This window comes from Mauremys mutica, chromosome 5 (genome assembly GCF_020497125.1).
Source record: "Mauremys mutica isolate MM-2020 ecotype Southern chromosome 5, ASM2049712v1, whole genome shotgun sequence".
NCBI classification, from domain to species: Eukaryota; Metazoa; Chordata; order Testudines; family Geoemydidae; genus Mauremys; species Mauremys mutica.
This window is the reverse complement of record NC_059076.1, coordinates 129861409-129874086: the sequence shown is the minus strand read 5'-3', so window position 1 is coordinate 129874086 and position 12678 is coordinate 129861409.

Here is a 12678-nt window from a genome sequence, read left to right as displayed (position 1 = left end):
GAAGACAAGGTCCCTGGCCCAGAAAGCTTGCAATGTTTTCCCTTTTGTTGAGTAAAACAGCTAATAACTCATCCATCAGGAGAAGATTTAAACACAAGATCTTGTAGGATAAATATTAATTGTCTGTGCAGTCATCCATCAACATAACATATTCAACTCAAGTGTCATTATAAATCTTCATGTCAGAAACATATTTTAAGTTCTTCTACAGTTCACACATCATAAAGAATTTGACAGGAATGCCACAGCACCGGGGCTACAAACCCCAGCTCTCCCCTCAGCTAAGTGCTAGCTAGTTAGATGTTAAACCCCCAAACTAAAATCAAACAAATCTAAATAGTAAGTAAATAAATAGATGATTCACTGGTCTAATCCAAAGTGGTATTTCCTCTGGTTCTGTCTGAGAAGTAGACAGCACTGGAAGATTCTGTGCATTTATATCTAAGGCTATAGGGAAACATTGTGTGTACAATGCCTGCCCAGAACATTAGGTAATTACTTAGGCTAGCTGGATTAAAGCTGGCTCGGGGATGTCTCTATGAGATACAATCACATCATGTGATTGCAGTGTAGCTATACCCTCTGGATCATATCACCGTGCACCCGTAATCTTTTTTTAATGCCTTTTTATTGATATATTTATATGGATATTTTATTAAATCTGCAAACAAACCAAAGTGCACAAAATTGCCCTTTTGGCATGACAAATATACATCCCCTCTTCCAGATACAGTGTGTGTTAAAGAATGACTATTATCTGACATGGGCTCAGAGATAACATTTCCACGTGGGTGATCTTTTCCCACTTCCTCCCCAATTATTCTGTATTTTGAAGGGCAATAGTTAATCAGGCCAAAGATCACTGTGGGGGAAAAGACAAGCTGGCAGAATTTGAAAGAGGATTCGAGTCCTTTCATCTCAGCTTCTCACTGTAGACTCTCAATGCAGAAATGAGTTTCACAATAGGTTCTAAGGCACCACTGCCTCCGATTTTGTTCAGTAGAGCAAAGTGCAAGACAGTTGTGGAGACAGAAGTCACAGGAAGCTTGAGGGCAAGATTATGCAACTCTTAATCCCATCTATGGGACATTTTGAATGGGTAAGGGTTCACCAACGGAAGGGTTGCACAACCCAGCCCTAAAAATCTGGCAAGTAAATTAAATGCAAGGGCCAAATTTTATCTCAAGAGCTGTATATGCACGTGAATGAAAATGAATGAGGAATGCCTCTTGGGCCCTCTGCCCACAACCTGAGAGAAAGGAGAGCCCAGTGGCTAGCCCAATAGTCTAACACTTGGGAGACTCCAGTGCAATTCCTTGCTCTGCCACAGACTTCCTTTATGACCTTGGGCAAGTTACTTCATCTCTGCATGTGTCATTTCCCTCCCTACAAAATGGGGAGAGTAGCACTTTCAGAGAGTTGTTTTGAGGAGAAATATGTTGAATAGTGTGGGGTGCTCAGATCCTAGTGATGGGGTCCATAGATAGAGCACAGAGCATGGTTTGGGGTAGGAAATGGGGTGTTCCTGTGCAAAGAGAGGACAGATACAACTTAGATAATATTTTTACCTCAGGGTTCCCAAAACACAGACAAGGTTTTCATCTCGGTGGTACATGTCATCTTTATCCATACAGCACCTTTTAGAGCATGCTGTTTCCCAAGTGACATCCAGAAGGAAAATAATTTGATTACTAACACTGATAGTGTTTTAATAATAGTGATTAATGATAGTGATTAATAACAGTAACCAGTTAATAATAATTCATGTCTATACCTATGCAAGGCTTAAAAAGAAAACTTTACGTATACAGGCCCTGATGCAGATCTGACTTGCACCAGTGCAAATGAGGAGTGACTCTGCTGCAGTTACTGCAGTTGCATTGGAGTCAAACTAATATAAGCAAGATTACAATCAAGCTAATGACTTGGGCTGGGTACAGAGCTGACCCTTCTGAATTCAGGGGGCGATATAAATCGGAACCTATTATCATTTATTATATTGTGTTGTGGTAGCACCCAGGAGCCCCAGATATGGACCAGGACCCCATGGTGCTAGGCACTGTACAAGCACAGACAAAAAGATGGTCCCTGCTCCAAATCCAGATGCAAATAGTGGGGCTTGAGAAGATCCCTGCTGATGATAGCAGTGATGCTCCAAGTACATAAAGTCCTGGAGTCACCACGTTTCACTGAATATCAGGTAGCGCATGAGACCGTAACAGCACAGTTATGCCAGTTACATAGCAGGGAAGAGGGTAGATTAGGGCTAGATCATACATTTAGATGCACAGAGTGAGCAGCTTCTGTGCTCCCCAAAGGGCAGAGATTGCACTTGTCCCTGACCCTTGCTCATAGAATTCAAGGGGTGGCAAGTCTCCTTATTCCCACACACCCTTTTGCACCCCCATTAAGGACAAGAGACACTCTGGCTCTTACTGACTAGCCATGCATCATGGTGTTTCATTGACACTGATACGTTCCAGCTTCTCCAAGACCCTCTGGAATTGTCAGAGGGTGCTTCACAGATAAGAACTTCTCACAAGGAAAATGCCACTGTGCCCTGTAAAATGGGCTCAAGCTGATTCCACGTAGAGTGTAACTCCAGATGTCACTCTATGATCAGATTCTGCATTAGGATTAAGGCCGGGCCCAACCAGGGCAGGTTTGCGGGGGGTGCATCTCACTCAAACATGAGACCGTAGAATGGTTCAGTGCCTTTCCCGTTGATTGGCAGAACAAAACAACCATGCGAAGCTGTGCCACCACAAAGCCATGGTCTCCTCCTGCCATCAGGGAAGCACCTCCCCGCATGGTGACATCACGTCGTATCACTGCACCACAGCCCCAGCACTCCCGAAATAAAGGAAGGACTCTAACTGCAGAATCAGAGGCAGACCCAGGGAAGTCAGAACTGTTCTGTGAATTTCAGGACACCGGGCATCTCCACCCCAACTGCCAGTGGCATCTCACCTCCGCAGATGCTAAAACCAGCAAGGCAAATCTATAGGACACTGGAGGATACAAGAGAATACCCAACAACTTTGAATGCACACACTGATCCAGTGTCATATGCAGTGTTGCTGGAGCCATATTGGTCCCAGGATATGAGAAGGACAAGATGGGTGAGGGAATATCTTTTATTGGACCAACTTCTGTTGCTGAGAGAGCCGAGCTTTGGAGCTAACACAGAGCTCTTCTTCTGATCTGGGAAATGTACTTAATGTCTCAGTTAATGGGCCACTTCACCTTGAACCGTCCCTTGAAATATGCTTTAACTACTGTGACAGACCCGAACCAGTGGGGTACAGGAGTCTGGTAGAGGGCAAATATACTGGCCACTGGATGAACAATTTTCTGTTCCCTGAGTGACTAGAGCAGGGGCTGCACTAGAGTAATCAGGAACCTGCTAGAACCAATTCAGGCAGACAGGCTGATTAGATCACCTGCAGCCAATCAAGGCAGGCTAATTAGGGCACCTGGGTTTAAAAAGGAGCGCACTCCAGTCAGGCAGGGGGAGAGTCAGAGGAGAGGAAGTGTGTGTGAGGAGCTGGGAGCAAGAGTGTTTTCAGACACCAGGAGGAAGGTCCTGTGGTGAGGATAAAGAAGGTGTTTGGAGGAGGCCATGGGGAAGTAGCCCAGGGAGTTGTAGCTGTCATGCAGCTGTTACAGGAGGCACTCTAGACAGCTGCAATCCACAGGGCCCTGGGCTGGAACCTGGAGTAGAGGAGGGGCCTGGGTTCCCCTCAAACCTCCCAACTCCTGATCAGACACAGGAGAAGTTGACCCAGACTGTGGGGAAGATCACTGAGGTGAGGAAATCTGCCAAATAAGCGCAGGACCCACCAAGGTAGAGGAGGAACTTTGTCACAACACGTACTCCAAACAATCTGCTCCACCTTGTATTTAGCTGTGACACTTGGAGTATGTTTCTCAGACCTGTAGAAGAGCTCTGTGTAAGCTTGAAAGCTTGTCTCTCTCACCAACAGCGTTTGGTCCAATGACAGATATTATCTCCAGGGCTGCCAGGGTGGGGAATTTGCCCCGGGCCCTGCAGGGGCCTCCATGAGAATATAGTATTGCAACTTTTTTTAATGGAAGGGGCTCTTAAAATTGCTTTGTCCCAGGCCCCCTGAATCCTCTGGGTGGCCCTGATTACCTCCCCCACCTTGTCACATTCATCCATTGTAAGAGGAGAGAAGATTCTCAGGGAGAACCTGCTGTCTGAGGCCACTGACTCTATACGTTCTGCTTTCAGGTATACGCACTGGGTAAACAGAAGCTAAGATAATCAGTTAAGATGTGGCGTGACACACTGTTTGTGTGAAATTCAGCCCTGTTTACCGTGACTCATCACAACGGCTACACCCTGCATAAATCCCCTTTAAGCCTTCAAAATAGGGGCCTACGCAGTATGTAGGCCGGGGACTGGCCTTTTGCACAGGGGTGAATTTTACCCCTTATGAGCATTAATCACTGAAGTAAATCATGTTGCAGCCTTCTGAACAAGCTGCTGCGCTTGCAAGGATTTATCAGGCAGCTGATAATGATGTAATCTAATCTAGGAATATATACATCAAGGACAGGCATTTGGTAATTAACATAGGGTGAAATCAAACAAGATATTGATACAAGAAACCCCGTATTAAAAGCTTGTCTAGTCCTGAATAACACCATGCATGGAAGCCTTTTCCTACAGAATCAGACTGTTCACACATGGAGTAATTCAGGAATACCTATTCCTCTTTAAGTTCATACTCTACCTTCTTATGAAATAACTTTCATGTGTAGATAGGCCCTGAGACAGCATTAACTTAATGGAGACCTGCAAAGAAAAAGGGAAAAAAAATGGATTTATGCCATTTTGTGCTTCTGTATCAAACTGGTAATGAAACCCCTAGTCAGGAGCATTTCACCAGGCTGGGGGCTCTGTCCTTCACATTTCTCTCAAATCCCCTGGTGACATCCTCTAAAACATGGGAAGGCAGTATGAGTTAGTGACCAGACCACTGGCCTGGGACTCAGGAGCTTTTTACGGGGTTTGCCACTGGCCTACTGGATAATCTTGGGCAAGTCACTTTGCCACTCTCTGCCTCGGTTTTCCCATCTGTAAAGTGGGGGAAATCATCGAAATGTAAGGCTGGAAGGGACCTTGGGAAGTCATCTTGTTCATCCCCCTGTGCTGAGTCAGGATTAAGTATACCTAGACCATCCCTGACAGGAGTTTGGCTAACCTGGTCTTAAAAACCTCCAGTGACTGGGATTCCACAACCTCCTTAGATAACCTGTTCCAGTGCTTAACTACCTTTCTCGCTAACCTACACCTCCCTCAATGCAAACAAAACCGATAATGTTTTGTCATATGCTCAGTGAACATAGAGAACAATTGATCACCACTCTCTTTACATCGTTTTCCATATTTGAAGACTGTTCTTTGCCTGTCCCCCGTCTGCCTTCTCAAAACTCTAAACCAGGGGTGGGCAAACTTTTTGGCCTGAAATTGTATGGAGGGCCAGTTAGGGGAGGCTGTGCCTATCCGACTCCCCCTGCTTCTCGCCCCGACGGCCCCCCCTGGGACTCCTGCCCCATCCAACCCCCGCACTCCCTGTCCCCTGACCGCCCCCGGACCCCTGCCCCTGACTGCTCCCCGCCACCCCATCCAACCCCTCCTCTCATTCATGACTGCCTCCCCTGAGTCCCTGCTCCCATTCAACCCCCCTGTTCCCTGCCTTCTGACCACCCCAGCCCCTATCCACACCCCTGCCCCCTGACCACCACCCTGATCTCCCCTGCCCTCTATCCAACACCCCCTGCCCCCTTACTGTGCTGCCTGGAGCACCAGTGGCTGGTGGTGCTACAGCCGCGCTGCCCAGAGCACCAGGACAGGCAGCCGTGCCACCCGGCTGGAGCCAGCCACGCCACCATGCAGCACAGAGACCGGGTCCTGCCGCCCAGAGCATTGCACCAGTGAGCTGAGGCTGCGGGAGACAGGGAACAGCAGGGGAGGGGTTAGGGGGTAACCCTCCCAGTCCAGGAGCTCAGGGGCCGGGCAGGAGGGTCCTGCGGGCCAGATGTGGCCCGCAGGCCAAAGTTTGCCCACCTCTGCTCTAAACTAACCATGGCCAGTTCTTTCAACCTATCCTCACAGGTCCAGGTTTCACTAAACCTTTTATCATTTTTGTTGCTCTCCCGTGGACTCTCTCCAATATGTTCACATATTTCTATGTGCATCTACACAGCAGCTGGGAGCTTGCTTCCGTGCTAGCTCTGCTTTAGCTAGTGTGCTAAGACTAGCAGTGTAGTCAGGGATAGCAGAGGTGGCAGCTTAGGCTAGACACCCAAGGACAAACCCCCCTGGGCCCCCACTGCCATGGTTACCCCCAGCTAGCCTGCTATTTTTAGCACACTTTCTCTAGCAGAGATGTCTCATGTCTGTCTACTCAAGCGAGGAAGTACGCTCCCAGTTGCAGTGTAGATGCACCCTCAACATGCATCCAAAACTGGCCAAAATTCTCCAGCTAAAGTCTCACCAGTGCCAAGTACAGCAAGATAGTTACCTCCCCTATCTCACATATAACACTCCTGTTAATACACCTATCCTCGGGCGATGCTCTGGAACTGCTCCCCACAAAGCCAGCCACCCACTTTGGGGAGCCTCCTGTCCCTTGGAGCAGACTGTCTTCAGGGCAAGAAGCTCACACAGCTTCACCTTCCTGGGTCTGACCTTGGAGCATTCAGCACATGCCCCTCCGTGCGCTTCCCACAGCGAGTCCACCCAGGCGGGGTCCTGGAGAAGCCAGAGGGTCCTGCACCCCCACTTCGCAGTCAGATGTGACTCTCAGCCAGCCAGTAAAACAGAGGTTTATTAGATGACAGGAACACGGTCTAAAACAGAGCTTGTAGGTACAGAGAACAGGACCCCTCAGCCGGGTCCATTCTGGGGCCCAGTGAGCCAGACAACCCCGTCTGCCCTCACTTCCCATCCCCAGCCAGCTCCCAACTGAAAAACCCCCTGCAGCCCGTCCTTTCTGGCCTTTGTCTCTTTCCCGGGCCAGGAGGTCACCGGATCTCTTTATTCACCTTTAGCTATTCCCTTGCAGGGGGAAGGGCCCCAGCCATTTGTTGCCAGGATACAAAGTGTCGGCCATTTATGTACACTGGAGGCTTAAGAAAAGCATAGGGGAAACTGAGGCACCCACACAGTATTCAGAGGAAACATTAAGAACAGTCCCACTTCGTCCCAACACCCTAGAATGGCATTTGCCTTTTTCATTGCAGCATCACATTGCTGGCTCATAATCAATTTGTGATCCACTAGAACCCCCAGATCCTTTTCAGCAGCACTACTGCCTACCTGCTTATTCCCTGTGTTGTAGTTGTGCATTTAATTTTTTCCTTCCCAGGTGTAGTATTTTACACTTGTTGTTACTGAATTTCATTGTACTGATTTCAGACCAATTCTCCAATTTATCAAGGTCATTTTGAAGTGTTATCCCGGCTGCCAAAGTGCTTGCAACTGTCCCCCTCCCCAAGCTTGGTGTCATCTACTGACCCCTGTAGAACCCCTCTTAACACGTCCACCCCATGTGACAGCAAACCATTGAAAACTACTCTGAGTACAGTTTTGCAATCAGTTGTGCACCCACCTTATAGAAATTTCATCTAGACCATATTTCCCTAGTTTGTTTCTGAGACTATCATTAGAGACAGTATCAAAAGTCTTACTAAAGTCCAGATATATCACAACAATATTCCCCCCATCCATTAGGCTGATTACCATGTCAAACAGTAAATTAGAATGGTTTGGCATGATTTGCTCTTGACACATCCAGTGTGGTTATTACTTATCACCTTACTATCCTCCCGGTGTGAACAAACTGATTGTTTAGAACATAAGAACGATCATACTGGGTCAGACCAATGGTCCATCTATCCCAGTATCCTGTCTTCCCACAGTGGCCAATGCCAGGTGCTTCTGAGGGAATGAACAGAACAAGGCACATATGGCATGATCCATCCCCTGTCATCCACTCTCAGCTTCTGGCAATTAGAGGTTTAGGACACCCAGAGCATGGGGTTGCATCCCTGATCATCTTGGCTAATAGCCATTGATGGACCTATCCTCCATGACCTTATCTAATTCTTTTTTGAACCCAGTTATAGTTCTGGCCTTCACAACATCCCCTGGCAAGGAGTTCCACAGGTTGACTGTGCATTGTGTGAAGAAGTACTTCCTTTTATTTGTTTTAAACCTGCAGCCCAATAATTTCATTGGGTGACCCCTGATTCTTGTGTTATGCAAAGGCATAAATAACATTTCATTTTCCACTTTCTCCACACCAGTCACGATTTTCTAGACCTCTACCATAGCCCTTTTCATTGATTCTTTTTCAAGCTGAAAAGTCCCAGTCTTTTTAAATGCTCCTCATGTGGAAGCTGTTCCATATCGTAACCATTTTTGTTGCCCTCCACTGCACCTTCTCCAATTCCAATATATCTTTTTTGCGGTGGGACAGTCAGAACTGAATGCAGTATTCAAGGGGTGAGTGTACCATAGATTTATATAGCGCCATTATGATATTTTCTGTCTTATCCCTGTCCCTTTCCTAATGGTTCCTAACATTCTGGTAGCTCTTTTGACTTCCACTGCACATTGAGTGGGAGTTTTCAGAGTGTTACCAGATTTGCCCGTTACTTTGGGGTACGCTCATTTATTCGGGTTACTCTTCTGGGAGGGGGGGTTTCTATTTGAGTATAATTCTATCAATGTACTGCCTGTGTCATGTGTGTGTTCATATGGAGCTCTACTTCTCCCTTATGCAAGTCCCCTCCCACTGGAGCTAGCCTGCAGGACCTAGGTTCCAGGGACGGACGGACGGACACGCACACAGACACCCCCCCCCCAAGTGGACCGGGTCAATCAGCACTTTCAAGCTGACCCCCTTATATGTCCCTGGACTCAATGGGCTGGGTCAAGCAGCACTTTCAAGCTGCCACCCTTATGTGTCACAGATTCAGCATGTCCCTCTCCCTGCTCTCACATCACAATGGTACTGGTAGTAACCCACTTGATGAGCAAACCCCACTGTATTTTGGGCGCTGCAGGGATCTTTAGCTTAGGTAAAAGAAGCGTTGCTGAAGAGTAAATGAGGGAAGCTAAAAACACAAAAGAGTAAAGTTCAGCAAGAGAAAGAGAAGCAACCAGCTCAACCATAAAAGTTATTTATTGAATAATAGTGATAACTACCCAAGAAGGGCTAAACCAATATAACAGTTACATTATTAAAGCTTAATACCTGAGGTAGAAAAGAAAACAGAGAGAGAGAGGGAGGGAGGGCTCTCACCCACTCCATGAGGCTTGAACTGGTCGGGGTTCCCAGATGATGGTGATAGCTCAGGGTCCTGCGTGCTGGAGACAGGCAGAGCCCCCAGCACAATCAGTCAGGAGAAGATGGCATCTCAGTGGAACTGATGCAGTTTGGGTCTATGCATCAGAACACTTACTGGAGGGTGAGTAGGGATTTTTGTAGAGAAAATACAATGGTTCAAGGGAGAACACTAGATTTGTTTATAGGTAAACTGATGACTCAAGGGTTTTCTTTAGGCTAGACAATAGGAGATGATCACTGCTAGCTATGAGTGATGTTTCTTGTGGGGAGCTCACAATGGAGTTAGGGAGCTTCAGTATTTTGGATAGCAATCAAGGACTCGTTACTACATTTCAATAAGGAGAAGTTGCCTGACCTTTGCTATTGAGATTAAGTTTATCTCACTTGTCAGCAAGCCTGTCTAGATAATGATTACCCGAGCCAAAATTCATTCAGTGAAGTCTTCTTTTCTTTTTTTTTTTAAAATGTTCCTCTGTATTGTATATTTGAGTATAATAAAAGAACCTAACGCCCCCAAAGGATTTGCAGACAAAGGGTGTAAACGGGGGGAGGGGGAGTTAGCATTGTGATCAATCAATTATTGTAAACAACTTATAACAAATATGAATAGGGGCTTGGGTTTAGTTTTCCAGACTCATGAACAGCAATTTATTTGAACAGCCTTGAGATAATCAGGTTAGAGTGAAATCCACTGTAGTAAATACCAAGATGAGAGAAAAGTGCTTCTCTAAAGTCTGGTCTGCGCTAGGAAAACTACCAGTTGTTGATGATGGGGCCTACGCTGGGGAAATTTCCCCCCAACTCTAACTGGTTTTAAACTGGTTCCACTCACCTGACTTCCCACTGCACATCACTGGAGGTGCTTGTAGAGTATGTCAAGCTACATGCCGCAGGGAAAAGCCTGCTGCGTCCACACTGTGTGGCGTGTAGCTACATAAGGCAGAGAGAGGCTCTGGCAGGGGAAGACAGCAAGGAAAAGCTTCAGCAACTCCCTGCTGCCAGAGTCTTTTCCCGGTGCTGGAGTCTTTCCCTGCCGCAGGCAAGGGTCCAGGGAAAGGGTGGGGCACCACCACATCTTCACGGCTGTCGCTGGATTAAAGCTAACACAGGTATGCGTACCCAGCCCCCACACTACAATCACCACTTAACTTCGCAGTGAAGACGTACCCATAGACAGGCCTTGGGTGTCAGGGCTGAATGAAATTGAAATGGGGATGGACACAGTCTTAGTGCAAGCAGTGGTGCTGGAAGACGTTTTACAGTGGGGTGCTGAAAGTCAGGGGTCCCCAAACTTTTTACTTCACACCCCCCTTTACGCCTGTCCATGCCCCCTCTCCTCAGAGCTGGGGCCAGGACTGGGCTGTGGCTCCAGGGGGTGGGGAGGACGGGGGTGAAGGGGCTGAGGCTGGGACCACAGCTCGGGTGGGAGCAGAACCAGGGCCAGGAGTGCAGCCCCCAGCGGGGGCTGGTAGCAGCCGGGACCTCGGGTGCGGGGCAGAGGGCAGCTGGGACCCTGGGCATGGGGACAGGAGCGGAGCTCCAGGCACAGGGCTGGCAGCAGCCAGGGGCGTGGGCCAGGAGCAGAGCCTCAGGCGCGGGGCCAGCAGTGCTGGGACCTTGGGCGTGAGACCGGCGGCCAGGACCCTGCACAAAATCTGGGGGTGCTACAGCACCCTCCCCCCCCCACACCCTAGTTCCCATATCGAGGAGTGCAAGACTAGAGCAGGCTTTAACCATGGTCTCAGAAATCGGTCCTAGTCTACACTTGCAGTTCGACTGATTCACTAGGATTTGTACCTGTCACAATTTAAAACACTCTCTGTCAGATCCTGGTGTTTTTACACAGCCCTTTCTCAGGCAGAAGCGGCGTTGGGCCATTGGCTTCGTTTGGCACTGTTGTCTCAGTGGGATCTGCCCATTGGGTAATGAAGCCAAATCTCCTAGGGAGTGGCACACACTTGCAAGGTCCCTGAGTGCAGGATGTTGTAATTGGATCTCAAATTGGCTGAGAGGCTCGTTAAAACTCCTGCAGCCTGGCAAAGCCCTGGTGACTCAAAACCCACATTTTGTCCTCCGCCCACACGCAGAAGTGGGTGGGAGTTTAGTGTCAGAATCAGAGACGGGACCTGGTCAAACACCATAGGCCCTGGAATCCTCGTCCATCCAGCGAGAGTGAGTGATGAATTACGCCCACGAGACAGCCTGTTTCTGATAACAGCCTACCAATAACGTGTGCAGGCCGGGCCGGAACCTCTTGCTTCACAGTCCATTTGGGGGATCCTCTCTCACAAAAGAGACAACCATGCATAAATATTAGCAGCATTTCTTATCTACCAAGCCCTCTTGGTGGTCTCACCGCTGCTCAGTGCAACATGACCCCTGCCCAAAGCGGCTCATTACCTGAATTACACGGAGGGCCAGATGCCCTGAAGCTGGCTGGAGAAGGTGTAAATGGGTCCCTGTGTAACACCGACAGACCCTGGTCATGAGTGGGTGGGATTGAACCTGAGACCTCTGAAGCTAAATGCATGACTCTCTACTGCATGAGCTAAAAGCCATACGGCTCTTAGCTCAGGCTGTAGAGCAGACTCATTAATCCCTCTCTAAGTGGTCTCGGTGCCACTAGATGGGAGAGAACACAAACAAAGGCACCCATGAGAGGAGAGGGTTCTCTGGCTATTGTTTTGTGCAGGTTTGCGTGTCTGAGAGAAACAGCAAAAAGACCAGAGAAGCTGAGAGAAAAGGCAGCAAGAAAGCAACAGACAAAGCCTGAACTAGAACTGGGAGCATGGCCTTGAGAAAAGCCTAGAGAGACACAGCCTTTGGGGCTGAGAGCTGGCTGAAAGAGGCTTGGAGCTGTGAGAAAAACAGCTGGCTCTTGTGATTTGATTTGTCCTGTGTTCAGGGAAACAGGACTTTGTACATAAACTGGACTGCATCAACAATACCTGGCCGTATCATCAGTTTCCTCTTCTAACTGGAACAGCATGCAAGAGCCCAGGTTTTTAACTAACTGCTCGGGTCAAAAGGGGTAACACAAAGTTTACCCCAGCAGATGCTAACTGGATTAATATAGCCCAGACAATGCGGCTCAGACATATGCTGTAATAAACCAGCTGAATAAAGAAAGCTCTTGTCACAGACAGTGAAGAGTTGTGGATTTCTTTAGTGGGTCATCCCTGAAACGTTTAATGGAAGCTGTGAGGTTTAAGGAGGGGTTCGGAAGAACCAAATTTGGTCAGTAGAGCTGGTTGGAAAATGGAGTTGTTTTCTGTGGAAATTTGTGATTTTT